Genomic DNA, 11,995 nt, shown 5'->3' with positions numbered 1-11,995 from the left:
CTTGATTCCTCACAAGATGACTTTGAGAACTATAGGAGGTAATGTCCACAGTGTGTCTAGTTTAGGCCTGGAGTTTATTAAAAAACATAAACACCTACTGTGTGCCAAGCACACCTCTTGGTGCTCAGGATCTAGAGGAGCAAATGACAGAGAAGGTCTCTGCTTTCATGGAACTTACATTCTGTTCAGGGAAAATCAACCATGAACAACTCAACAAAAGAGCAAGGTCATTCCAGGCAATATTGATAGAAGCTCTGAAATAAATAAAATGTGGCACTATAAAAGAAAGTGGTGTTCAGGGAATGCTAATTTCCTTCCCGATTTTCACCTCTATATGGTTGGTATTTCATATATGTAGAAAAAGATGAAGACTATTGAGAATATGCTTGTCAGCTGAGATAAGCAAAGGGTGAAAGACCGAGAATGAGTAACAATTGCAATTTAAAACACAATTAAATACATGGCCCAAATTTTAAGCGTCTGTACTGCTCTAAGTAGTAGAGACTCCTCTAAGATTTGCCTTCTTGTTACGTTCCAAAGAACTTATGATCCTCTCAGAAACAGAGACTGTTTCGTGGTTCATGTCATGGAAATTAAATACAGTTGAGGCTTTATCACTTACTTTTGTCATGGTTGTGATTTTTTAAAAAACTTTTTAAATATTTATTTATTTTTGAGAGAGAGAGAGAGAGAGCATGAGCAGGGAGGAGCAGAGAGAGAGGGAGACACAGAATCCGAAGCAGGCTCCAAACTCCGAGCTGTCAGTACAGAGCCCAATGCAGGACTCAAACCTACAAACTGCAAGCTCATAACCTGGGCCGAAGTCAGACACTTAACTGGCTGAGCCACGCAGGCGCACCATGGTTTTTCTTTCTTTTAAAAAAGTTTATGAATTTTGGGAGAGATAGAGCGTGCATGTGAGGGAGGGGCAGAGAGAGAAGAAGGAAGAAAATCCCAAGTAGGCTGCATGCTCAGTGAGCAGAGCCTGACCCAGGGCTCTATCTCATGACTGTGAGATTGTAACCTGAGCCAAAATCAAGAGTCGGATGGATATTCAACCTACTGAGCCACCCAGACACCCCAGTTGTACTTTTTTATAAAAGAAAAAAAGCCAACAACTGTAGAAGTTACTGTATTATGCATAATGAGTTTGATTTTGGGAAAGTTAAGAATATTTTCCACACAATTCAGGCTCTTAAATATATTTTCTTTTTTTTTTTCAATATATGAAATTTATTGTCAAATTGGTTTCCATACAACACCCAGTGCTCATCCCAAAAGGTGCCCTCCTCAATACCCATCACCCACCCTCCCCTCCCTCCCACCCCCCATCAACCCTCAGTTTGTTCTCAGTTTTTAAGAGTCTCTTATGCTTTGGCTCTCTCCCACTCTAACCTCTTTTTTTTTTTTCCTTCCCCTCCCCCATGGGTTTCTGTTAAGTTTCTCAAGATCCACATAAGAGTGAAACCATATGGTATCTGTCTTTCTCTGTATGGCTTATTTCACTTAGCATCACACTCTCCAGTTCCATCCACGTTGCTACAAAAGGCCATATTTCATTCTTTCTCCTTGCCACATAGTATTCCATTGTGTATATAAACCACAATTTCTTTATCCATTCATCAGTTGATGGACATTTAGGCTCTTTCCACAATTTGGCTATTGTTGAGAGTGCTGCTATAAACATTGGGGTACAAGTGCCCCTATGCATCAGTACTCCTGTATCCCTTGGGTAAATTCCTAGCAGTGCTATTGCTGGGTCATAGGATAGGTCTATTTTTAATTTTCTGAGGAACCTCCACACTGCTTTCCAGAGCGGCTGCACCAATTTGCATTCCCACCAACAGTGCAAGAGGGTTCCTGTTTCTCCACATCCTCTCCAGCATCTATAGTCTCCTGATTTGTTCATTTCAGCAAATTTCCTGAGCTGGGGAGGGCCCAGAAGTCACAGTGCTGCTGATGACAGAATGGGAATAATTAGGTTTTGTGCCTAAAACGAAGGATGGATTTATATGGAGAGAACAAGTTCTGAAATTTCTGAGACCTATTGTCTGGCCTGTGAAGGATAAATGAACTCATGTGAGGCCTTGCAGATTAACCTTGGAGGGTCAGGAAAAAAGTTGCCTCTTTTACAGTTCCTTCGTCAATTCTGGTTCCTCTTTGCCACTGTAGTCATTTGCAGTGACTTTGAATCCTGTTGCTCTTATTGGACTCTGTTAACATCCTTCCGATGTCTGAATAGCTTAATTATTGGAATTAAGATTTTGAAGAATCAATTAAAATAATATCTAGTTGGAGACAGGATACCCAATTAGGAAGTATTGAAAAGGCAGCTACTTTGTTTCCAGCGTCCTTCTTCTCATGTGTAATTGAATTCTGCTTTTCCTTCTCAAGTAACAATAAATCTTTTGATCTCTGTGGAAGAAGGAAAGATCAAACTGGACCTCAGAATCCACAAATGAATCTCCTCCCTCCTCCACTTCTTCAAAGATCCAGTTAAATCCGAATTGCAGGGTTTTTTTTTTGTTGTTGTTGTTTTCCAGTGTGATTAAGAGGCACAAAAGAAAATTACTTCCCTTATTATCATAAGTAGAAAACACCATTTCTTTTTACTTCCAGCTTTTTTTAATGTTACATTTTAAATCAATGATATTCATGTAAATTTAACTTTTTTCTCTGACATTTCACAGTGAGAGGCTTTCATAGTAATGCTTCAAATAGTTGCTTTTTTTTTCTTTTCTGTAAGAACCCCTACCTCTAAAACAAGTAGTCAGTGCTGTTGGTTCATAATTTACTCTAGAAACATAATGATTTTTATTTCCCAGAACAGCAATTAAGAATGCTTAACAGACTCGATGATGTAGTGGAAAAAGCTGTGATCTAGTTCTGACCCCAGTATTTATTATTTGTCCTTCATGTCCTTCATGTGTGTGGAACAACAATATTTTGGCCATAGTGCTATTGGGAGGGAGAATCAAATGTGGAAATGCATGCATGCTGCTTTTAAACCACCAAGAACTCTATAAATAAGTTTTATTATTACCATGGTGCTAGAAGAAAAACATGCAAGCACTCATAAGGCATAGCACTGGTTAATCTCATTTTTTAGTGCTTACTTTATACAGCCATTTGCACTCATTTGAATGCATTCAAATGTCATTTTGAAAGCTTGAAATGTGCTGTATACCCCAGTTCTGCTGTAAACAAATCTGGGAGATGACCACTGCAATTCCAAATGTAGGATTAAAGAGCAGTTCAGATCCACCCTTATTTTCCCACACCCCATCAGTCTTGACATAACATATCTGGCCAAAGGACTGCTTTAAAGACTTCACGAAAATTTCCTTCTGGCAATAATGACACAAATGGTACACCATCCATAATGTCAACTCATTGACAAATCTGTATTAACATTTTGAGATCAACCTGCCTCACAGGTTCCACTTCTCTCACTCATTGTGTCTTTTACCAAACCTACCATGCAGGAAAGCCTCTGACACACAAAGATGCTGGCGATTTGGTCTTTGTGGTTGTGTTATCTAGAGAGCTCTCCGAAGTACTGATTAGTTCAGGGATTTCAGGTCTGCACCAAACTGTAGACCCTTACAAAACTGAAGTCATTTGCATTTTATTTGGTGGAGCAAGGTGAAAGTGAATAGAGGTGACTGAGGAAAAGATGTGAGAGAGAAGAGTGGTTAATTTTATGTGTCAACTTGCCTGGGCCATGGTATCCAGTAGTTTTGTCAAACACTAGTCTAGATGTTGTTGTGAAAATAATGTTTAAATGTGATTAAGACTTAAATTAGTAGGCTTTGAGTAAAGGAGATTACCCTCCTTAGTGTGGGTGAGCCTTATCTAATCAGCTGAAGGCCTTAAGAGCAAAGACTGGTTTCCCAGAGAAGGAGTTCAGCCTCAAGACTGCAACACAGAAATCTTGCCTGGATTTCTCATCTTCCTGACCAGCCTGTGGAATTTAGGCTCAAGACTGTACCTGATTTCTAGTCTGCCAGCTTGCCCCGCCAGCCTCCATGATTGCATGAGCCAATTTCTTACAATAAAATGTATGCTGTTCTCTCTCTCCCTGGCCTCCCCAGTAAAGGGAAGAAGTAGATAACAGTGTAAACTCACTCACCGTGTAGTCTTTTTAAACCTCACCTACTTCCAGTTTTCCAACATTTACTTCTTGCATCCAAACTAGATGTATAACTTGAAATTCTGCAGGAACAGAATTTTATGTTCAAGATAAAAAGTTTCTAAATAAAGGTTGTGTTTTTCTCCTTCCAAATTCTAATCTTATCTTAAGGAGAATACCTTCTGATCTTAAATTATAGCCATTTAAAATCTATGCATGTGCTTTGGAAAGAAATTTAAAACTTGCCGTCTATAAAGACATACTAGAGCTATAATTCATGTTTATTCTGGGAGACTTAAGGCAACATTTTTTAAGAAAATGAGGACACAGACAGGAACTAACATTTAGGAGATTGGCACAGGGTTGTTTGAAAAGATTAAGAGGAATGATCACTGTGGATGTAGTCTGCATGTTTGCACACAAACCAATCAAGAACAAGCTGACCCATTTATCTAGCCATAACTGTGCCTGTCCCTTTGGGTGCAGAATCCTGTGGCCTAAGTGAGAGACACAAAGCTAAAATGTACTTTGCGTTTATGCTAATATTTTCAGGTTCACAAAACTTTTTGTTCAGATCCATAAATAAAATAATAAAGCAAAATTTACCAAAAAAAAAAAAAAAAAGAGTTGAGCTGCTCGTTCAAAGTTGTAGGAGTGACTAGGGCAGGTATCCTCTGGTTTACTTACATCTCCCACCACATCAGCCATCTTTTGGTAGCTCCAGAAGTGCCATGGAGGTCCATCTGAGAAGCATTGAGAAGTCAAGATTTTCTACTTCCTCATTTTCTATAACCCATGGATTATACATGTGGTATCCATTTAAAAGCATTTAGGAGTGGACAGAGAATCACTGAAGAACATATACATATATACATAAAGAAAGGGGCACTTCAATTTCAGAAAGTGTAAAATTAAAAAAAAAGACATGCCTTAAAGACTACATTTTATAAAAGTTATGTGAAAATGATTACAAGGCTATAGATAGTCACAAGAGAAAATGGCAACAAGACTGAACAAATCAAGACAGACTTTGTTGGGAAGCAGACACTCAATAGGTTGGATTTGGACAGGGAAGAGGACAAGAAGGGAGCCATCTCAGAGCAGCAACAGCATGAGCACAATGCTGGAGTGGAAAAGACAAACTGGTTTGGGGGAAATGAGAATTTTCCACATCTTCAAGTTCTGATTTCTTTTTGTTTAATACCTTCTTCAACTCATTTCTCTCTTCTTGCAGTTTATTATAACCAGTCAGGAAGAACCGATCTTCTTTAAAACTCTCCTGAGAAATCTCCTCAGGTAAATACCTGATTTTATTGCTTACAAGTTTGACCTTCCAGAAGACACCAGAACACTAGTCAGCCAAGTTCTTTGCCACTTTATAACAAGGATCTTCTTTCTTCCAGTTTCCAATAACACGTTCCTCATTTGCATCGGAGATCTCTCCGAAAGACCTTCAACACCCATATTTCTAACAGTTTCTGATTAGTTATGTATTCTCCAAGAAAATATAGTCTATCACTGAAGCTCTCCACTTTTATTTCTGAACACTTACCAGAATCACCTTCACCATCTATATTTCTACCAATAGTCCCTTCATAGCAATGCAGGCTTTTTTCAGCATGCCCATCCAAACTCCACCAGCCTCTACCCACTACCCACTTCTAAAGTTGCTTTGACCTTTTTCAGGTATTTATCACAGTGGCACCCCACTTCTTGGTACCAAAATCCAAGAGGAAAATGAATGAATGATATGTATTGAAAAAAAATATAAAACTATATGAAATAGGAAAAAGATCTAATTAGTAATCCCAGAAAACATATAGGCATAAAAAAAAAAGAAGGAAAAGACATGAAACTGAAAGTATAAACTCTAGAATGACCAAAGATAAAGAATCAATAAAATGGAAGACAAAACTGAGAATTTTACCCAGGATGCAGCGTAAGAAGAAAAATGGAAAGAGTTGCTTACATGGAATATTCTTTGAGAATCATTTTTTCATAAAATTTTAATAGGATTCTGGAAAAGATAATAGAGGAATATTGGAGCAACATAGTCAAAGAGATAATGGCTGATAAATTTTAATATATATAAATAAAAATTGATAGAGAAAACACTAAACTATAATTTACCAATCCAACAAAAATTAGGAAAGGAAGAAAAAAGAAACCAAGAGAAATCTCTGATGAAACAAAAATACGAAATAAGGTGGTTACTGGGGTGTCTGAGTGGCTCAGTCAGTTAAGTAAGTATCCAACTCTTGATTTTGGCTCAGGTCATGATTTCACGGTTTGTGAGATTGAGCCCTGGGTCGGGCTCTGAATTGACAGTGTGGGGCCTGCTTGGGATTCTCTCTCTCCATCTCTTTCTCTGACCCTTCCCCACTTGTACTCTCTCTCTCTCTCAAAATAAATAAACTTAAAAACAAACTAAGGTGGTCAGTGTAACTCTAAGCACGTTATAATGACAATAAATGTAAATAGGTTAAATGAATATTAAAAATCAGAAATTATCAGCATGAATATAAAAAATCAGTCATATACTGCTTATAAGAAACACTGCTACACATGCACATATGCACACACACACACACACACACACCCTAAAACAGAAAATATAAAAAGGAAAAAAAACGAAATATACTAAGAATATGAACCTTAAAAGAGCTGGTACAACAATATCTGTCAAAATAGAATATGAAGTCAAAGCATTAGTATAAATAAATCAAATAAGCTACAATTTATGAAAAGGCTATAGAAATTATAAATTTATATGTATCTAACAATACAGACTTAAACTATAAAACACCAAAAGCCAACAACTACAAAATCTCAGAATTACAAAATAAAATCAAGAAGTTCATATAAATATAATAACCAAATTTAACACCTCTCTCAGAAACTATATATTTGGAGAATATATAGAGAATTTGAATAACACATATAACATAATTGTGAATTTACATATCCCTGCACTCAAAAGAGAACCCAACAGAGAATACACAGTCTCCTAGAGTGTCCATGCAACATTTTAAATATTTATAAAATTAACTGTGTGATTTAGTCGCAAAGAGTCAAAATTATTCAAGCCATATTATTTGATTACAATGCAATTGAATTAGAAATTAATTATTACAAATAGTAATATCCTACAGATAGAAAACTGAAAAAAAACCCAAAAGCTTAAACAATGAATGGGTTCAAAAATACTTCACAAGGAAAGTCATAAACTAATAGTTTTATCAAAAAACTAAAATACTAAAAATAAATTTGTGAGATATAGCTAAAGCAGTCAGTACTTAGAAGTTATGAAGTCTTAAATACATTTACTACAAGTAAATATAGCATTTAATCCAAGAAGCAAGATGAAGAAATCAAAACAGTAAGAAAGTTGAAGCGACAGAACTATAAAAACAAAACACAAATTAATGACTTAGGAAAAACATCAGTGGAGATAATTTTTAAAATCTATTTACTTGAAAGCTAATAAACTAGGCAAGCCTCTAGAAAGTTTGATAAAGATAGATGTGTACATACATAAGTGCATTATCACATAATGGAATACTATCCAGTGACTAGATTGGGTGAACCAGGTCAACATGTATCAGTATAGTGGAATCACAAAAACATGTTAAAAATAGAATTGTCGAATGATACAAATTTCTGTAGTTTACTTCATTTCAAAATGTTTTGGATATTTATATATACAAATTGTGTGTGTGTGTGTGTGTGTGTGTGTGTGTGTGTGTGTGTGTATGCATGGGTATGTGTGGATATTTACATAATAAAGTTACCTATAACATTTTCTTAAGATCTTAAGAAATGTGAAACACATGGCAAAATGTTAGCATTTTCAAATCTCTCAAGAATTTGTATGTTAGCCAGTTTGACAATAAATTATATTAAAAAAATAAATTAATATTATGTGTGCTTGAAGTTTGTCACCTTTCCTCTATCCCTTTCTTTCCCTTCCTTCCACAGAGGTAACCATTATCCTGAAGACAGTGTTGTTTTTGTTTTGTTTTTTCTTCCCCAACCAGTTTTATACCTTTACATTTTGGAAAAACTCCCATTCTTAGAAAACAGTTTCTCTTTTTCCATTTTAGGAAGTTATAACTTTCCATTTACAATTTGGTTTTCTAGTCATTTCTTTTACTTGACAAAAGAATGATTTCATTCTTTAAAAAACTAAGCCAATTAAATTAATACTGATATTTAGGCCCAAGACCATAAAGAAACCAATTTTTTTTTTTCTTAGCACCAATTATGCTATGGATAAGCAAAAGAAAACAAAACTGGAAAATAGAGTCACCATCCACTGTAAATCTTTCGAGTATTTACTGGATGATTCAGCTAGCATGGAAACAATTATAGAAAAATATAAAAGGTATTGCTTGGTGCTCACTGAAAAAAGGTGGCTTCTTGTACTTATACTCCATTTACTGAATTCTTACATGTTGCTTTTTTGGAATAAAAATTGAGTGATTTTATGTATATTCCATTTATTTTATCAGGCTAATTAATCCTGACCATCCATGAGAATCGTTTTCTGATATTGATAGCCTGTGAGTAGCTTTCTTTCTGGAATAAGATAGTCATCCTAAGTCCCTTTATTTTACTTTTGGAGATGTTTGACCTTAATTACATCACTAAGTGCAGACTGACTGAGGATGACACAGATCTTACTTCCAGGTATGGTAAAGGCCAGTATCAGAAGTCTAATTGCCTTGTACTCATTCTAGATTAGGCAGGTAAGTCCTTTTACAGTTTATTGGTGTTTCTAGGGTCTTTCCTCAAAATTAAGAAATAAATTGCTGTGGGGTGCCTGGGTGGCTCAGTTGGTTGGGCAACTGACTTCAACTCAGGTCATGATCTCACAGTTTGTGAGTTTGAGCCCCGCATAGGGCTCTGTGCTGACAGCTTGGAGCCTGGAGCCTGCTTCAGATTCTGCGTCTTCCCCTCTCTCTACCCCTCCCCTGCTCACGCTCTGTCTCTCTCTGTCTCTCAATGATAAATAAGTGTTTAAAAAAAATAAAAAAATTTAAAAAAAGAAAGAAATTGCTGTTCTCAGAGAGATATTATGCTTGAGTACCCTGAGGGAAAAACTAACATTTATGAACTATTTCCCCATGTCAAGAATCTCCTCTATGAGTTGCATTTGACAAATCAGTTAAATTTCAGCTTTTCTTTATTTCCTGTTGTTTGTATCTCTTCTTTTCGATGTTTTTTATATCTTCCTGGGCTTAAAAACTCACAGAAACATTACCTACTCATGTTTTTTTTGCCCCTTTTATTCTGGATTATTGATGTTTAAAAGAGATTTCATACAAACATGCAATTATTCTCAAACATATTACATCAATATCACATTTTTGCATAATGAGTAAAAATAGTATATCTCAGAACTTGTGAATAAGGCTGTGAAGTCATGGCTAAAAAAAAATTAGTCAAACTGATGTCTTATTGCCACCCACTGAAATTTCATATGTGCTGTGTTCTACCTCTTCAGTTTAAAAATCTGCAGTTGTTACCAATCTATGTGAAATCTCTATACTTAGAGAATTGAACATATTCATTCATTCATTTTTTGAGTAGACATAAACCCAGGCATTAAAAGTTATATAATATTGGGGCACCTGGGTGGCTCAGTCGGCTAAGCATCTGACTTGGGATTTCAGCTCGGGTCATGATCTCAGGGTTCATGAGTTTAAGCCCTGCACTGGACTCTGCACTGACAGGGCAGAGCCTGCTTGGGATTCTCTCTCTCCCTTTCTCTCTGCCCTTACACCATTCACGTGAGCCTGCATGTGCTCTCACCCCCTCAACATAAATAAACTTCTTAAAAAAGTAATATTTATTTTTATTTTTGAGAGAAAGAACATGAGTGGGAAAGGGACAGAGAGAGAAAGGGAGAGAGAGAACCACAAGCAGGCTCCACACTAGGTGCAGTCTGATGTGGGGCTCAATCTCACGAACCATAAGAGAGCCGAAATCAAGAGTCGATACTTAACCAACTGAGCCACCCAGGTGTCCCTAAAAGTAATACAAAACTAACACAAAATACAGTTGTTTACCACAGGAATTTGGATTGGCTGGATGATATATGAACCTACCAGCATAAATCCTGATGGTGTAAAGCAGCATATGAGTCAATGTAGTAGGGTCAAGTGCTCATGTGTTATAAAAGAGCAATTAATTTGAAATCAGGAAGGCTTTGTGAAATTTCTGGGAGTGGAGAACCCAAATGGCCACCTAGCTAGTGTGTGGAAATGTAGAGATGAGGGAGAGGTGAGAATTATAGTTAGAAAAATGAGTGTGACTTTCTCAGGGACCAGTGAAGTGTCTGACCTAGCTAAAGCAAAGGATTTACAGAGGGAAAGAGTAAAGACAAAATTGATCACTAGAGCAGGTTGCGTTGTGGAGGCTCTTTGAAAGGACATTTTTCTGAAAAAAATAAAAAATCTAAAGATTATTTGAAGTCCATTGATGGTTTCTTAGTAGATGAGTAAAATGATAAAATCTGTGACTTAAGGAGAAATAAATTTAGAGCAATTTTTATTTATTTATTTTTGAATGTTTATTTTGAGAGAGAGAGAGAGTGGGGGGGTGGGGGGAGGAGCAGACAGAGAGGGAGAAAGAAAATTCCAACCAAGCTCCACGCTTAGTGCAGAGCCTGATGCAGGGCTCTATGTCACGACCTTGCGATCATGACCTGAGCTGAAATCACGAGTTGACACTCAACCAAGCCACCCAGCTGACCCTAGCGCAGTGTTTATTAATGTATGTTCCCAGCATCATTAATTAATGGAGTTACTCCAAAAGGGTCAAGTACTATCAAATAAATGTGAAAAATGCTGTTTTTTGTTTTTGTTTTTGCTTTTACTTTTACTGTGGGTCTTCGCTAAGACTTTAATATGTTAATGGACATTTGACTGCCAAAAGGAAAATCCAGCATTTCCCAACCTTATTTGACCAGAGAACCCTTTCTGGGAAAACAATGCATGGATCAATTATTCTATATGTGTTGGTACTAATCTCGGTCTATACATTGACATATGTTAAGAAGTGTACAGTTTTGTATTTTTAAGTAACTCACTTGATATCTAGTTTGGTCCTTTGTTCCCAGATTGGTAGAAATTCAGGATCTCTTAATTTCCTCTGTGAGTGTCTGTGTTTTGGGGTCTTCCAGTGCCAAGGTTTTAGGAGGCTGTGAAATGGTGGGGTGGCGTGTATCTGGTGCTCAGTGTCATTGATATATGCTAGTATCTGCTGTGATGTCCTAAATGCTATCTGGTCCTGGGGAATTGATTTATACTATTGTTGCTGAGACATGTCTTTCAAATCCAGTGGTTCTATTTCTTTCATAGTATTCTGAGATTGATGGCAATACCACTTACTGATCTGTTCCATGTTTATATACAAGAAACTGTGTGAGTATACAGGGCCCCATCTTTCTTATCATGAAATTTAGCTATTCTATGAGTGCTTCCTGCTTTCTTTAGGTTTCTAGGAAATTGGGCTGATGTCCATGTATCTAATGGTTTGGGGCTTTTCCCATGAGATTTCCACACAAATCTTTTACTCTGTGGCATGAGTCGGTTTTGTTTTCTAAAAAGCTGTATTTTTAAAATTTCAGAAGAAACAAAGAGCTCCCTTTTCCTCATATTCTGCTAGGGTTCTATTCCCTAAGGAAATGTCTCTTAAGACAGCTTGGGACAGGGGGAAGGATATACTCAAGGAATACTTGAGGTAAAAATCAATTATTTCAAAGATACTTCCTACTACACTTGGAATGCCCTTTAGGAAATTCCAGTGTACAGAATTGATTAAAAGCTGATGTATAGGGGTGCCTGAGTGGCTCAGTCG

This window comes from Prionailurus bengalensis, chromosome B1, assembly GCF_016509475.1.
Source record: "Prionailurus bengalensis isolate Pbe53 chromosome B1, Fcat_Pben_1.1_paternal_pri, whole genome shotgun sequence".
Classification (NCBI taxonomy): domain Eukaryota; kingdom Metazoa; phylum Chordata; class Mammalia; order Carnivora; family Felidae; genus Prionailurus; species Prionailurus bengalensis.
Note: the sequence above shows the minus strand (reverse complement) of the source record.